The 14,302-nt window shown below is 44.1% G+C and overlaps 1 protein-coding gene across 4 annotated transcripts in view; it reads left to right on the top strand.

Annotated features, from left to right (window-relative positions):
- The window catches only part of CHST9 (carbohydrate sulfotransferase 9), a 266,354-nt gene that overhangs the window by 181,113 nt on the left and 70,939 nt on the right, over positions 1-14,302 (top strand). The gene's annotated exons all lie outside the window — the stretch shown is intronic.

Below are 14,302 nucleotides of genomic sequence, written 5' to 3'. Positions count from 1 at the left end.
ATTATTTACCTTCTAAAAAATCTGGCATGTCTTGCACCCCCACGGGTGCATGCACCCCAGGTTAAGAACCACTGCTTTAAGCAGATCAGCATTTCTCTGCTAATGAGGACAGTAACAAGTGTTGAATGAAATAGTCATTAGCTTTTGTTGAGATGAATGATTGTTTATGTTCAAAGCTAAGAAACATGCTTCTTCCAATGCTGAGATTCAAAGAGGAGAAAATAAATAAGGACTCACATTTTATACAAACTTTCATTAAGGTGGGCAGAATCCCATATTTATTTAACATGAACATGAGCAAAATACTGTAGCTTGTGTAACAATTGGCAAGGGTATCTGATCTTGTGGGGGTGGGGAGGGAGGAAGGAAGCATTTTACCATGAAGGGATACTATGTACATGTTACTTAGGCATTGATATTTTTCTTTTATTGCCTTCTAGGATTAAGTAAATGGTAGTACAGGCTAACAAAGACAACAGTAAATTTGACCAACTATGTGGAAGTAACTGTCCGCTTTCATGGCTGTTTTCATTTTGTTTTCCTGTCTCTTGTTTATATTCCCATAGATAGAAGCTAGGAAATTAAACTGTAGATATTTTTTTTCAGTAGTGGTGGAATATTAAGAAACTTCTTAACTATTTATTACTCATAGTGGGACATAAATTCAGTTTGTTGTATGCAAAAACCTCCTAAATTCACTCGAATACATTAGAGATCCATTGCAAATAACTGAATTAAATGAATTTGTGAGTGAGAAAGCAAATAATAATGCATCACTTCATTTATTTGACAAATGTACTTTAATTAGTTATGATAGTACTTCATAGAATTCTTTCAAATATTCTGTAATATCTTGTAAAAATAATTGATTCCTCTGAGACCTCACTACATCACTCTGCTATTAAACTTTTACTGAGAGATGAAGAAGCCTCAGAATTTCGTGAATGAAATTCTGTGTGAATGGATGAATGAAGTGTGAATTAAAGAGGTTCTAATACACCTGCTTTTGACTGCACTTGGTTAAACATGGCTGCAGATGAAACCCTCTTGGGGATCCAGTTCTTTCAAGTAAAACCAGCGTGACTTTACAATACAGATCGCTGTTTGTTACAGGACTGTCAGCTACCCTAAGGGTCATTTTCCCGTTTAAGTTGTTTGCAAAAGGAAGAAAGGGAAAGGGAGTGTTTATCCATAGACAGGGGCGGCTCTATGTATTTTGCCACCCCAAGCACGGCAGTCAGGCGGCTTTCAGCGGCGCGCCTGCAGGATGTCCGCCGGTCCCGCGCCTTCAGCGTACCTGCCGCCGAAACCGCCGGACTGGCAGACCTCCCTCAGGCATGCCGCTGAAGGCAGCCTGACTGCCGCCCTCATGACGACCGGCAGGCCGCCTTCCGCGGCTTGCCGCCCCAGGCACACGCTTGGTGTGCTGGTGCCTGGAGCCGCCCCTGTCCATAGATCTAAATAATCCATAACTAGAGCAGGTCAACACATTTTAAAACTTTCTGAAAGGTAATTTTAAGCCATTTGGTTTTGTGAGGAGTCCAAGTAGTAAGTCTGCTTTTTTAACCTAGTTTCTGCAGAAACATATTTTTTTAATACATTTACTCAGACTAAAAACTTCTTACAGTATCAGTAACTATATTTGGTAATTGTCCAACAACTAACAGGTATAAAAACTATTTTAAAAATTCTAGCAGTTTTCTGCTGACCTACCTAACATATTTCTTGTAATAAATCCTCATTCTTTTCTTCAGAGCACTGCAATAAACTAGAGCATGGTAATCACTCTAAATTCCATTTCTAAATTTATAGGGTTTTATTTAAAAAAACCCATGCTAATCTCACTGCTACCATCCTAAAACAATACTGGGTCCCTGAATATAAAACTGGATTTCTAAAACTACATAAAAACATTACATATACATAAAAACGATTCAAAGTTTAGTAGCAGAAAGTGACACAAGCACTTGAACAAAACGACAAGTAGTAGAGGAGACGGTAGGTTTATGTAACCTTCATATAGCTTTTACTCGATAGAAGTGTCAGTATAAATTGACTTTCCTGCCCCTTAAATTGCAAAACGTCAGTCAATTGCAGTTTTTTTACAGAAATTAAGTTAGTGTCAACTCACTTCAATGTTACACTGTTGAGCCTAAAACAAATAAGACTTTCAAACTCACTTGTGGCCAAAGGAGTTTGAGATATTTCTTTAGCTGAACAATAAAATGATGTAACTTGATTTTCTTGTTCCGTTCACACATGACACAGCAGTTGCCGCTCAACCAGCTGCATTTTCTGTGCCATGGTATCGTAGCATCAGAGATACACACCCACACCCCAGAAGAGATGAGACTACAGTGTATTTAAATTCAATAATCCTTTAATACAGAAACCCATTATGCTGACCTCCACACCCACTACTACATTCAGTTGTGTATCTGACATCCAGTCTCCTCACAGTAGAACTAGAATTCTAGATCACCAGTTGCAGTTTGTCACCATTTCTGGTTCATAAGGATCTAAACAACAATGCAGTGTGCCCTTAGGTAAATGACCATGCTGACATGTGAGTGGGGGCAAAAGTATCAAAGTTAGGGGACCTGGGGGGAGCCCTGCTACAGGCTTATATTTATTGTGCATGAAGATATGAAAGTAGACCTAAATGACTACTCATATCTTGTTTGACCACTGCCTGAGCTGGAAAGCAGGAGAAAAGACACACTGGATATCCTACTGCACTATAGTATACCTATCATGCATCCCCACAGTGCTGGACAATACCGCACATACATTCCCCCCAACACCACCACCTGCATGACCAAAGTCACACTGCAGGGTGGATGCCATTTTGAAGAGCATGCTGCCCTGCACCAGCATGACCTTGCAAGCCCAGTGCATGTGAGATCATACTGGCAGGGGTGGAGTGGTGCACTCTTCAAAATAGTGTGCCCTGTCCATGATAACAGCCAAAACCATGTCTGATTTTGTCTCAGTATCAAACAAGAGATGAAACCGTAGAAAAAGAGGACTATTTGGCGTAAAGCCAGGCAAATGGCCTACCTACAATGCTATATGCTCTTTATAAATACCTGAAAAAGTGCAGAGGGCTTCCATGGAGTTCAAATAGCATCCAGACAAGAATATAAGGAAAGATTCATAATGCTAAGCTACTTCTTGTTGCAAAGGTTTGCCAGGTTCCTTCATGGACGTACTTTTTTTTTCTTGTTAAGTCAATTGGTGGAACACTGATCATGGAGGGCTAAATGCTCCTGTGAGGTAGAGTGCAGCAAAGCACAAGACTGGTGGAGAGGGCCTGATGATGATGTGGCTCAGTAGGGAGGCGATATGGGGCTACACAACATACTCCTTTCTTTTCCTTGCAGTAAACCCACAGAAGTCCCTCTGTGGATTTTGAGGGAGCACATCTGCTCGTTGAGGGGCAGGCTCCATGTGACATGTTTGGCTGGTAAATTGCCAGATTTCTAAACAAAATTCTACGTGGGCATTCATTTGCCCTTTACAGCATGATTTCATCACAAATCCATTTACCCTGTCCTTCAAGTACCTAGATACCTAAGTCTTAACAGGCGCTTTAAGAATGACTTGTAATTTCTGCAGACAACCACTGGAAATTTTCTTTGTTGGATATTTTTAAATCTTGCAAATAGAATCCACGGAACTTCACGTTCTTATTTTCTTTTTTCTGTCTCAGAAAACTAAAAGTTGTTACATTTGGAATACCAAGAGTTTATCTTGTAGTTCTGTATTAAAATTCAAGCTTGGCTTTAATTGTTTATGAAGATGCTGTAATCCATTGATAGTATTTTTAATATTAAAATACTACTCACCTAAATATAGTCCTTATTAACCAGTCTCTATAAGTTAGTAACAAATGAGTCTCTAATCTAGATAGCCCTTAGCTGAATCAAATGAACACAAACCAAGCTGCCTAAACGAAGGCTATTGCTCTTTAATGCTATGGTGTTCACTCTCCTAAAGGAAAAAAAACTATTGAATTATATTACTGTTTTCCCATAAGAGTGAAATACTCTGTACTCCAGGTGTTTCCAGTTGCATACACAGAGCCATCTAGATGGGGAGACTTCAGGGTGAAAGTGTGTGGCTGAGACGACGGAGTCAGGAAGATGGATTAAAATGTATTGGGCACAGGAGAACTTTCGGATAGATGGAGCGCCTGTACAGCAGGGATGGACTCTTCTTTAACCAATGTGTAGCCATACTGGTGACACACAGAACTAACTTTGCTTTGGTTGTTTAAATTACAAATGTGGTGTAAAGCCAACAGGTACTGAAGAGCACTTTGGTCAGATAAAGTAGGGTTACCATACATCCGTTTTTTCCCGGACATGTCCGGCTTTTCGGCAATCAAACCCCCGTCCAGGGGGAACTGCCAAAAAGCCGAACATGTCCGGGAAAATTCCGGCCTGGCACTTCCCCTCCCGCGGCGGCTCTGCTCCTCCCCTGACTCTTCGGCTCTGTTTAAGAGCCGAGCTGCCCAAGTGCTATGGGCTTCAGGCAGCCCCCTTGTCTCCGGACCCCAGCCGCCGGCTGGGCACTTTCCCTCCTGGGCTCCGGCGGCGCAGGGTCCGGAGGTATGGGGGCTGCCCGAAGCCGGTAGTGCTCGGGCAGCTTGGCTCTTAAACAGAGCCGAAGAGTCAGGGGAGGAGCAGAGCCTCCGACCGCGGCGGTTCTGCTCCTCCCCGACTCTTCAGCTCTGTTTAAGAGCCGAGCACTACGGGCTTCGGGCAGCCCCCATGCCTCCGGACCCTGCGCCGCCGGAGCCCGGGAGGGGAAGTGCCCGGCCGGGGGCACAGGGTCCGGAGGCATAGGGGCTGCCCGAAGCCCAAGCGCTACTGGCTTCACGGTTTGCCGGGCAGCCTCCAGACCCTGCGACCCCGGATGGGCGCTTCCCCTCCCGGGCTCCAGTTGCGCTGGGGAAGCGCCAGCCAGGGGCGCAGGGTCTGGGGGCTGCCCGGCAAACCGTGAAGCCGGTAGCGCTTGGGCAGCCCTTTTCGCATGGCTGGGAGTGGGAGGGAGGCGGGGGCGGGGCCGGGGTGGGAAATGGGCAGGGCCAGGGCCCCGTGGAGGGTCCTGTTTTTTAATTTGTTAAATATGGTAACCCTAGATAAAGACATCTGTTGGTGAGGTCTGTAATATAAAGGCAGCTGGCTATCCCGTAGAAAGGGTAGGACAGAAATTACATCTGAACTGTAAGAGGGGATGGATTGAGATCAGAGGTACATTTCAAGAATATAACGGGGTGTCAGCCACTTAAAGGTAGTTGACATGCTAGGTATTATTGAAAAATTAATTGAATATTAGCAGTGAGGGGAGACTAGGTTGTAGAGGTGAAGAAATAGTATTAAACCTGAAAGGATTTAGAGATTCTAAAGAGAGAGAATTTCTAAGGCTATGGCTAAATTTCAAGATGTAGAGTGCTGAGAGTTAAACCAGCCCTCAGAGACCGTAGCAGGGAAAGCGCTGCCGTGTGTTCACACTGTCAGTTGCCATCTTGCAACACCACAGAAAGCAGTGCACTGTGGTAGCTATCCCAGTGTGCAAGTGGCTGCAGCGTGCTTTTCAAATGGGGAAGAGGGATGGAGTGTGACAGGGAGTATGTTGTGTGTATGTTGGGGGAGAGACTGTGTTTTGGGGGGCAGAGAGTGTGTCAGCATGCTGCCTTGTAAGTTCAGACAGCGGCAAGGGGAAACCCCAACATCAGCCTCCACCCCCACCCCACGCCACGCCCCTCTCTCACAGATATGCACACACAGCAGCAGCAGCATTCCACAGTAATGGTTTGCTTTGTCCTGGAGCAGATAAGCATGCTGGCTGTCAGAAACGGAGTTTTGAAAGGGGATAGCCGTGTGCCTGCAGCCAAGTTCAAAACAATGACCAGAGTGGCTACTTGACTTCAGGGGATTATGGGATGTTTCCGGAGGCCAATCACAGCACAGTAATGCAACACGTCGTCCACACTGACACGTAGGCGTTTCAGCCAGGACGCAGCAAGCTCTATGCTTCTCGTGGAGGTGGATTACCAGGGGCACTCCAGCCATGGAGTCCAAGTGCTCTAAAAAAGAAGAACAGGAGGACTTGTGGCACCTTAGAGACTAACAAATTTATTAGAGCATAAGCTTTCGTGGACTACAGCCCACTTCTTCGGCTGTAGTCCACGAAAGCTTATGCTCTAATAAATTTGTTAGTCTCTAAGGTGCCACAAGTCCTCCTGTTCTTCTTTTTGCGGATACAGACTAACACGGCTGCTACTCTGAAACCTTTCAAGTGCTCTAAGTGCCTTGCCTATGTGGACACCTCAGGAGTTAGGATGCCCAGGACTGATTTAATGTGCTCTAACTTGCAAGTGTTAAGTTGCCTTAAGTTGAGAGGACCATACTGTATAGTAGTAGTAGTAGTACACCTCTACCCCGATATAACACGACCCGATATAACACAAATTCAGATATAACGCAGTAAAGCAGCGCTCTGTGGGGGGTGGCGAATCAAAGCAAGTTAGATATAATGCGGTTTCACCTATAACGCAGTAAGATTTTTTGGCTCCCGAGGACAGGGTAGAGGTGTATCTATATAGATACAGTTCCTAACTCCTAAAAATAAAATAGGGTTATATTGCGGACTACTGCATTGGGTAAAAGATAATTGTTGCCTCTAAAAGTGACAGCACAAACAACAGTGCCACTCAATGAATGGTAATAACTCAGGAAAGGTTTTCATTGTGTCTGGCCATCTAGGTATACACCTACCAACTTCCCCATCAACATAGTAGCTGTAGTCCAAACAGCTATGGACAACTCATTGAAAACATTGTGTTTAAGGCACAGTAGCAGTCAAAATAACGAATATTAGGATAAATAGGTTAGAAAATAATTATTAAAATGCCACTGTATAAAGTAATGATATTCCGTCGCCCTGAATGCCAGTACCACAAACACAGAAAGGGTTTAGAGATGAGTGGTGAAAACTAGAGATATGGAAAGATTTCCATGGGGAAAAAAGATGATTCAGAGAAGAGATAAATAATTAAGGGGGCAAAATGTAAAGCAGTGGTCTCCAAACTGTGGGGCGCATCTCCTAAGAAGGCACAGAGGACATTCGGGGGGTGCACGGCAGGGCTGGCCAGCCCCCCTAGGGGGCAGGGAGGGAGCACCCCCCAGCCGCAGCTCCAGCCACAGCTCTGCTCCACTCCACCCGAGCCACAGCTCTGCCTTCATTCCCTCTCCACCCCCATCCTCAGTTCTGCCCCCAGCACCTCCTTCAGCCCAAGCTCCTCTGCTGAGGAAGCCTTGGCTGTGCTGTAATGGAGGGGGGACGCAGACAGATTCCATTACTGGTAAGTGGGGATGCGACAGGAAAAGTTTGGGCACTAATGTGTGTAAAGGTATGTAAAAATAAGGAATGATATAGAGAAAATAATCCAAATGCGTGTTTCCCTTTTCTCATAATACATAGACCAAAAGACATCCAGTGAAACGGAGAGACAACACATTTAAAATTGATAAAATACTTTTGCAACACGCAATGAATCTGTGAAACTCACTGCCACAGTATACCATTGAGACCAAAAGCCTACCAGGATTTTCAAAATGGTTTAGGCATTTATATAAATGAAAATGCCTACAGTTACATTAGGCAGGGTAAGAAATATGAGAAATGCAAGCCTTTCTACTTAGGGTCATAAGCCAATCACTTAAGTATCTGAAACTAGGAAGAAGCTTCCCTTATGGGCAAGTTATTCCTTAGCTGTGCATTAAGGGGTTTCTTGCATGTTCATCGGAAACATGAGGTATCGGCCACTGTTGAAGTTAACTTACTGGAGTAGATGAACCACTGAGAGTGATTTGATTTAGCAATTACTAAATTCCTGCACTATGTTCTCCTGAGCAAAGCTATAGTAACTGAATGTTCATCACAAAACTTACTCTGACTGGTACTGCTTGCTTTTCTTACCCCAGGCTCTGACACCCATGTTTTAAGAAAACCTTTATACTAATTCTTGACTGAAGCAACTTTATAGACTTGCATCTTTCCACATGGTGTAGGCTGCAATACTGACCAAGCCAAATAAGATTTTTTTTTCTGAGAATTGTAACTATTAACACTTGTCTGTTATCAGCTTTCAAGGCTAAATGTAGATCCAGAATACTACCACCATCTCCAATCACCTTCCCTCCCTTAAATAAATAAATAAAAGCAGAAAGTGTCAAAATGGTACTTTGGGTACTGTCCCTCTACTGAAACTGACCGTCACAGATTAGGAGCTGAATGCATTTACCATATCCAGCGTGAGGAAAGAATTTTCTTCTATAAGCCTAAAATAGGGCAGAAAAATAAGTCAGGCAACAATATGGATTTACTTGCTATGGAACATTATTAAAGCAGAACTACCAAACCAGAAAGCATAGCCTTGTAAACTTAAAGCAGTGTCACTTTTGATCTAGGTGTTTTGGTCTCAGAAGAAATGCTTAATCTTCTAAATGAAGCTGAACATTTTTTCCCTGAATGGATTTCACGAAAATGTTAGTGTAGTGTCAGTACAGTTTACTTGCAAGTAGATTTCCACCAGGATGAATCTCCATTGATAGAGTAGCATCATAGAACTCTTATTTTACCATAGAAATCAGTGCTAGGTGTGGATAGTTGTAAACAGTGCTTGGCATAGATTTTTAGTAGCATCAGCAAGGGTGAATCTATAAAGATTTGATGAAATTTAATAATGATTCAGGTTGCCAAATTCTGGCTTTATATGCAGGTCTGATTTTTAGATTTGGAAAAAAATGTTAACTAATGGTACCTACTAGGGCTGTCAGGTGATTAAAAAATTAATCGTGCAATTAAACAATAATAGAATACCATTTATTTAAATATTTTTTATTTTAATTACAACACAGAATACAAAGTGTAAAGTGCTCACTTTATATTTATTTATTATTACAAATATACCTCTACCTCGATATAACACTGTCCTCAGGAGCCAAAAAAATCTTATCACGTTATAGGTGAAACCGCATTATATCAAACTTGATTTGATCCACTGAAGCGTGCAGACCCGCCCCCCCCCAGAACGCTGCTTTACCGTGTTATATCCGAATTTTGGTTATATCAGGTCACGTTATATCAGGGTAGAGGTGTATTTGCACTGTAAAAAACAAAAGAAATATCAGTGCCGGTTACAAAAGTGCCATGCGAATTCCTGTTCTCATTTTCCGGTGACATTTTAAATGAGAGACGGGCAGCATTATCTCCTGCAAATGTAAACAAACTTGTTTGTCTGAGCGATTGGCTGAATGAGAAGTAGGACTGAGTGGACTTGTAGGCTCTAAAGTTTCGCATTGTTTTGTTTTTGAGTGCAATTATGTAACAAAAAAATCTACATTTGTAAGTTGCACTTTCATGATAAACAGATTGCACTACAGTACTTGTATGAGGTTTAATTGAAAAATACTGTTTCTTTTGTTTATCATTTTTGCAATGCAAATATTTGTAATAAAAAATATTAATATAAAGTGAGCAGTGTACACATTGTATTCTGTGTTGTAATTGAAATCAATATATTTGAAAATGTAGAAAAACATCCAAAAATATTTACTGAATTTCAATTGGTGTTCTAGTGTTTAACAGTGCGATTAAAACTGCAATGAATCGTGATTAATTTTTTTTAGCTAAGCGTGTGAGCTAACTGCGATTAATTGACAGCCCTAGTACCTACACATGTAGTTTATTTTCTTGTTTGCAAGACCTGTGTACAGTTAAAGACTCCTGGCTGCACGTTTTATTTAAATATAAATTCAACTGTAAACCAAAAGTAAGATTTGGCCCCATACACCAAGTCTATGCAGTCCTCCATCCCTGATATTGTCTTTGAAGATGCCTGGTACCTCCTTGCCTTTACCAAGCAGTCTTGCCAAAACTGCAAATTTCTTCTGTTAAAGGAACAGAGGTCTCTGAGGAGGGATCCCATACATATGCACAGTATTATGGCCCCTTCGTTTTCCTTCAGAGGTTATTGGAGTCCATTTTAACTTTCCACTCCAAGCCCAGCTGATGACTAAAATTGGGCCAGCCTCTCATTCCAGCCACTGTAGGAACTTTACCAATGGAATGCCAAGGGCTAGTTTGATTATTTAGCACCGTTGTGCAAGGCACCCCATCCATTCCCTTCCACAAAATCTTCCTGTTATTCATAAAGATATTGAAGCCAATGTCCAAAATAAAAATGCTGCCATCTTGGTAAACCTCATGCATCCCATACACAATCTGCTTGTGTCTGAGAATCTGACCCTTAATGGGACAGGATAAGCATCCCAATCTCCTCTTTCTAGATAATTTGGATGCCCCTGCTGCTAGATAGTGGAGTTGTCTTTCGTCCTGGTGCAGAGGGATGCCTCGGTCACCGGGATTTAGGCCTTGCGCTTCATGCAGCAAGTCTGTGCCTTTGAGTGAGCTGCCTCAAGTGCTTAGGGGAAGCTCATAGGAAAGACCGCTGCCAAATTTGTAAAGAATTCAAGCCCCAGATCCAGAAGGACAGTGCTGCTTGTCTGAAGGTCCTCCTCGGGGAGGCAGCCCTAAAACTGACCTCAGAGCCACACTGAGACTCAGCACCTCGACCTCGGTGCAGAGCACTCCTCCATCAATGAGAGTCCCTCAGCACTGATCGTCTTCGCTGGTGCCTAAGAAGAAACACCGCAAGTACCAGGAGAAGAGCTGATCTCCGGTGCCCAGGGACAAAGGGGACAAACAGAGTGAGACCCATGTCAGGCTGCTCTTCATCCCCAGCGCTGCATTGCCTGGTGCCCACAGCCCCAGCTTCACAGCGTCATATGATGCCCACTCAAGTCCAGTGTACCCATCAATTTGTGGTCCCGTCAACTCCCAACGCCTTTGCGGCTGCAAGGAACCTTATGACCCTGTTGGCACCACTGGTGCCCCCAAATGGCAGGGAGTCTGTGCCAGCACCTCGACCGGCACTGCGTCAGCTGTCCAAGGGGAAACCCGTGCTGAAAGCCTCCAAGTCCCCTAGGTGACCTTCTCCAGCACCCAATGCCATGGCACTGTTCTTGTGTCCATAGTGCATCTCTTCGCCCCCATCGGACTCAGAGGGGGAATTGTATTCCTACTGCTGAAGCAGTCAACCGTACTGTCCCCCTGGCCACTCCCACTCTGTCACAGCACTGAGCTCGTTGGAAACTCTGGGGGCCTGGCCACAGTACCCATGGGCCCCATCCGCCATGCAGTTGCCTTTTTGGGAACCAGTGGGGGTTTCCACCACTGCAAGGGACCCCTTTTGAGATTATCTTATTTGATTGTCTCAGAGGCTAGAGCACCCCTGGTACCACATACCAAACACGATACCGAACCCCAGGGGGAGGACTTGCAGGCTGCTGCTGACATTGAGGCACCAACTGAGGCTCCCCAGCAGGTTCTAGCCACATCCTCTCTGGATAAGGCCTCAGTGGCACCTGGAGTCTCTCCACCTCCAGATGACCATAAGGCATATCAGGACCTAATGAAGCCTCAAATCTATGGGTCCAAGCGGAGGTGGTTATTCTGGCTTGTGTTCTTCCCCCTTGTTGTTAATATTAACTGTGCTAATTATCTGATGAGAATTTTTTTTTTTTTTAGTGAAGACTGAAGCAAATTTGGCATTGAGCACCTCAGCCTTCTTGATGATGTCTGTTTTTAGCTCTCTTTCCCTGTTAAGTAGTGGACCTCCATTTTCATTTTTTTCTCTTGCTCCTAATGTATTTATAGAACCTCTTCATATTGCCTTTTATGTCCCTTGTTAGATGTAACTCATTTTGTTCTTTATCCTTTCTTATTTTTGTCCTACATGCTTGTGCTATTCTTTTGTACTCATCCTTAGCAATTTGTCCATGCTTCCGCGTGTTGTAGGATTCCTGTTTTAATTTTCAAGTCCTTAAAGAACTCCTAATGCAGCCACATTGGCCTCTTAACTAGTCTTTCTATCTTGCCTTTGCATTGGGATAGTTTGCTGTTGTGACTTAAATAGTCTTTCAGAAACTGTCAGCTCTCCTGAACTCCTTTGTCCCTTTTATGGGGGAACACACGGAAAGTAATATATCTAAAAACAGACATTATTTAAACATCTAGGAAATGAATTTTATGCAGTAGATTTTGCCCATTTCATCTGCCTCAGTGCCTTTGTGTGTGTGTGTGTGTGTGTGTGTGTGTGTGTGTGTGCTTGTCCTGATCCAGATCCATTGACATCTATGCAGATGTGTCAACTCTATGGGTTTACCAACCCATCTTTGGGGAACTCTCCTGTGATTAGTTGTTCTTCACCATTTTCCTGGGGAAATGCAGCTAATCAGAGATACTGCACAGGCTCAGGGACAACCCAACCTTTGGCTAGTGGAGCAGGCAGAAGCCAGACCATGCCCACCATCTATCACCTATAGAAACAAAGGGCTGAGGGCATCAACTGTGCTCAGCCTTTGATTCTGGTCAGCTGGGAAGCAGCTACTCTTCCTGCCCCTAGACCCTCCACCCAGACAGTGTAGACTAGGCCCATGTTCTCCCCACTCCATGAGGTGTGTGCTTCCCCCTCTAAGTGCTGCTGTCCCTCACCGAGTGTAAGGTGGCAGCCATTTGCCTCATATGTCCCATGTATGGACTGCAGGACCCAGCTTCCTGCTTAATATGGGCTTCTTCTGGGGAAGTACAGTGGTCTCCTCTCCTTCTGACTCGAAGGGATGGCCAAATGCTTCCTACGTGTTCAGGAGACTGCTGTCCATTCAGTCCCTTGGAGTGCCAGGATCTTCAGGAATGGGCTGCAGCTTCTCCCCAACCCAGCAGTGCCCACTTCTCAGACTAAGTGGTGCTGAATTCCACCCTGCTGGCTTTGTTCAACTTCGCCCTTATGGGCCAGCAGGGTTGGGACCAGAACTTAACATGTCAGTCTGCACATCATGGAGAGGGAAGCAGCACCTCAGAGGGACATGGGGAGGGAATAGGGTAGGAGCAGCAGCAGCATAGGTGCTGGAACTACGGGTGCTGGAGGCGTTGCCACACCCCTTGGCTTGAAATAGTGATAACGGCCTAAAGGCATGGTTTCCACCTTCACCACCCCCTCTATAAACATTGTTCCAGCACCACAAAGAAGCAGTAGTTCAGGGGAATATGGGCAGCAGCTCAGGGGTCATGGGGAAGCACCAGCACTCATCCTAGGAGGGATGGGGGGGGCAGTAGAATGTCTGTTTGGGGGGCTCATAAGGACAGTACTATGAGGAAAGAGCCAGTTGCGTAGGGAGATTTGCGGATTTCTTGGCCAGGGGAGACAAGAAGAAGATCACAGAGGCAGGGGTGTGGTGTGGTGTGTCCACATGCAGGAATGGAACTTCTGAATACTGGGAAATCTTGCTCTTCTCCTAGGCTCTGCCTCTTAGCCCTTTTATTCACAAGGAGAAAAGGGGTGGTGGTGACTAGAGTTAGCTAACCTGAGGTAAAATCCTAGTGAAGATAAGGCAGGGTGTAGTTTTCACATGATTTAGCAGGTTGTGGTAAAGACCATGAGAGATCCTAGGATATATCTTGACCTACTAACTTGTGTGAAACCTATCAACTGCCTTGTCTTCACAAGAATTTTACCTCAGGTTAGCTAATGACCTAAATACATACCCTTTTTCCTAGTGAAGGTGTCCCCCAAAAGATAGATCCTATGTTTGTGCTGCCCCACCCCTTATGATGTGTAGGGGTTAAGTTGGTGGAGGCAACTGCTAACTGTTCTGGTCCTCTGAGGTGTATGTGCGGAAGGCCTGTAGGGAAGGTGTGAGGATGGAGTAGCGAAATGTATACCAAATGAGTGGCTATATTTATGTAGAATGAATCAGAATGGGTGATAGCAGTTTCCATACCTACCCATTCATTTATTTTTTCTGGGGAACCATGTGTGGTTAGAATGAAAGTGGATGTGAAATGACAATGAGTTGGGTATGTAATGGAATAAATGCAGGGAGTGGGTATGAATGGGAGAAATGGCAGCAGTCCTCATGAATTTATACAAGTGTATGTATAACCTATACATATCTATGCTAATTAGAATCTACTGGGTTTCTCTTTTTAAGTGTTGGTAGTCTTCCCATTAACGTCAACGGGTATTGGATTAGGCTCATAGTATGCCTTATTTTGTAATCATTCCACTTACACTGCCTTCATTCCCAGAATTTATAAGGCAGTACATTTATCTTTGGTTTTTATACACTATTGCATATCTACCAGTTTTCCAAAAACATCCACTTTCCAA

This window comes from Chrysemys picta, chromosome 2 (genome assembly GCF_011386835.1).
Source record: "Chrysemys picta bellii isolate R12L10 chromosome 2, ASM1138683v2, whole genome shotgun sequence".
Classification (NCBI taxonomy): Eukaryota; Metazoa; Chordata; order Testudines; family Emydidae; genus Chrysemys; species Chrysemys picta.
Note: the sequence above shows the minus strand (reverse complement) of the source record. Positions and strands in the feature narration are given on the sequence as shown.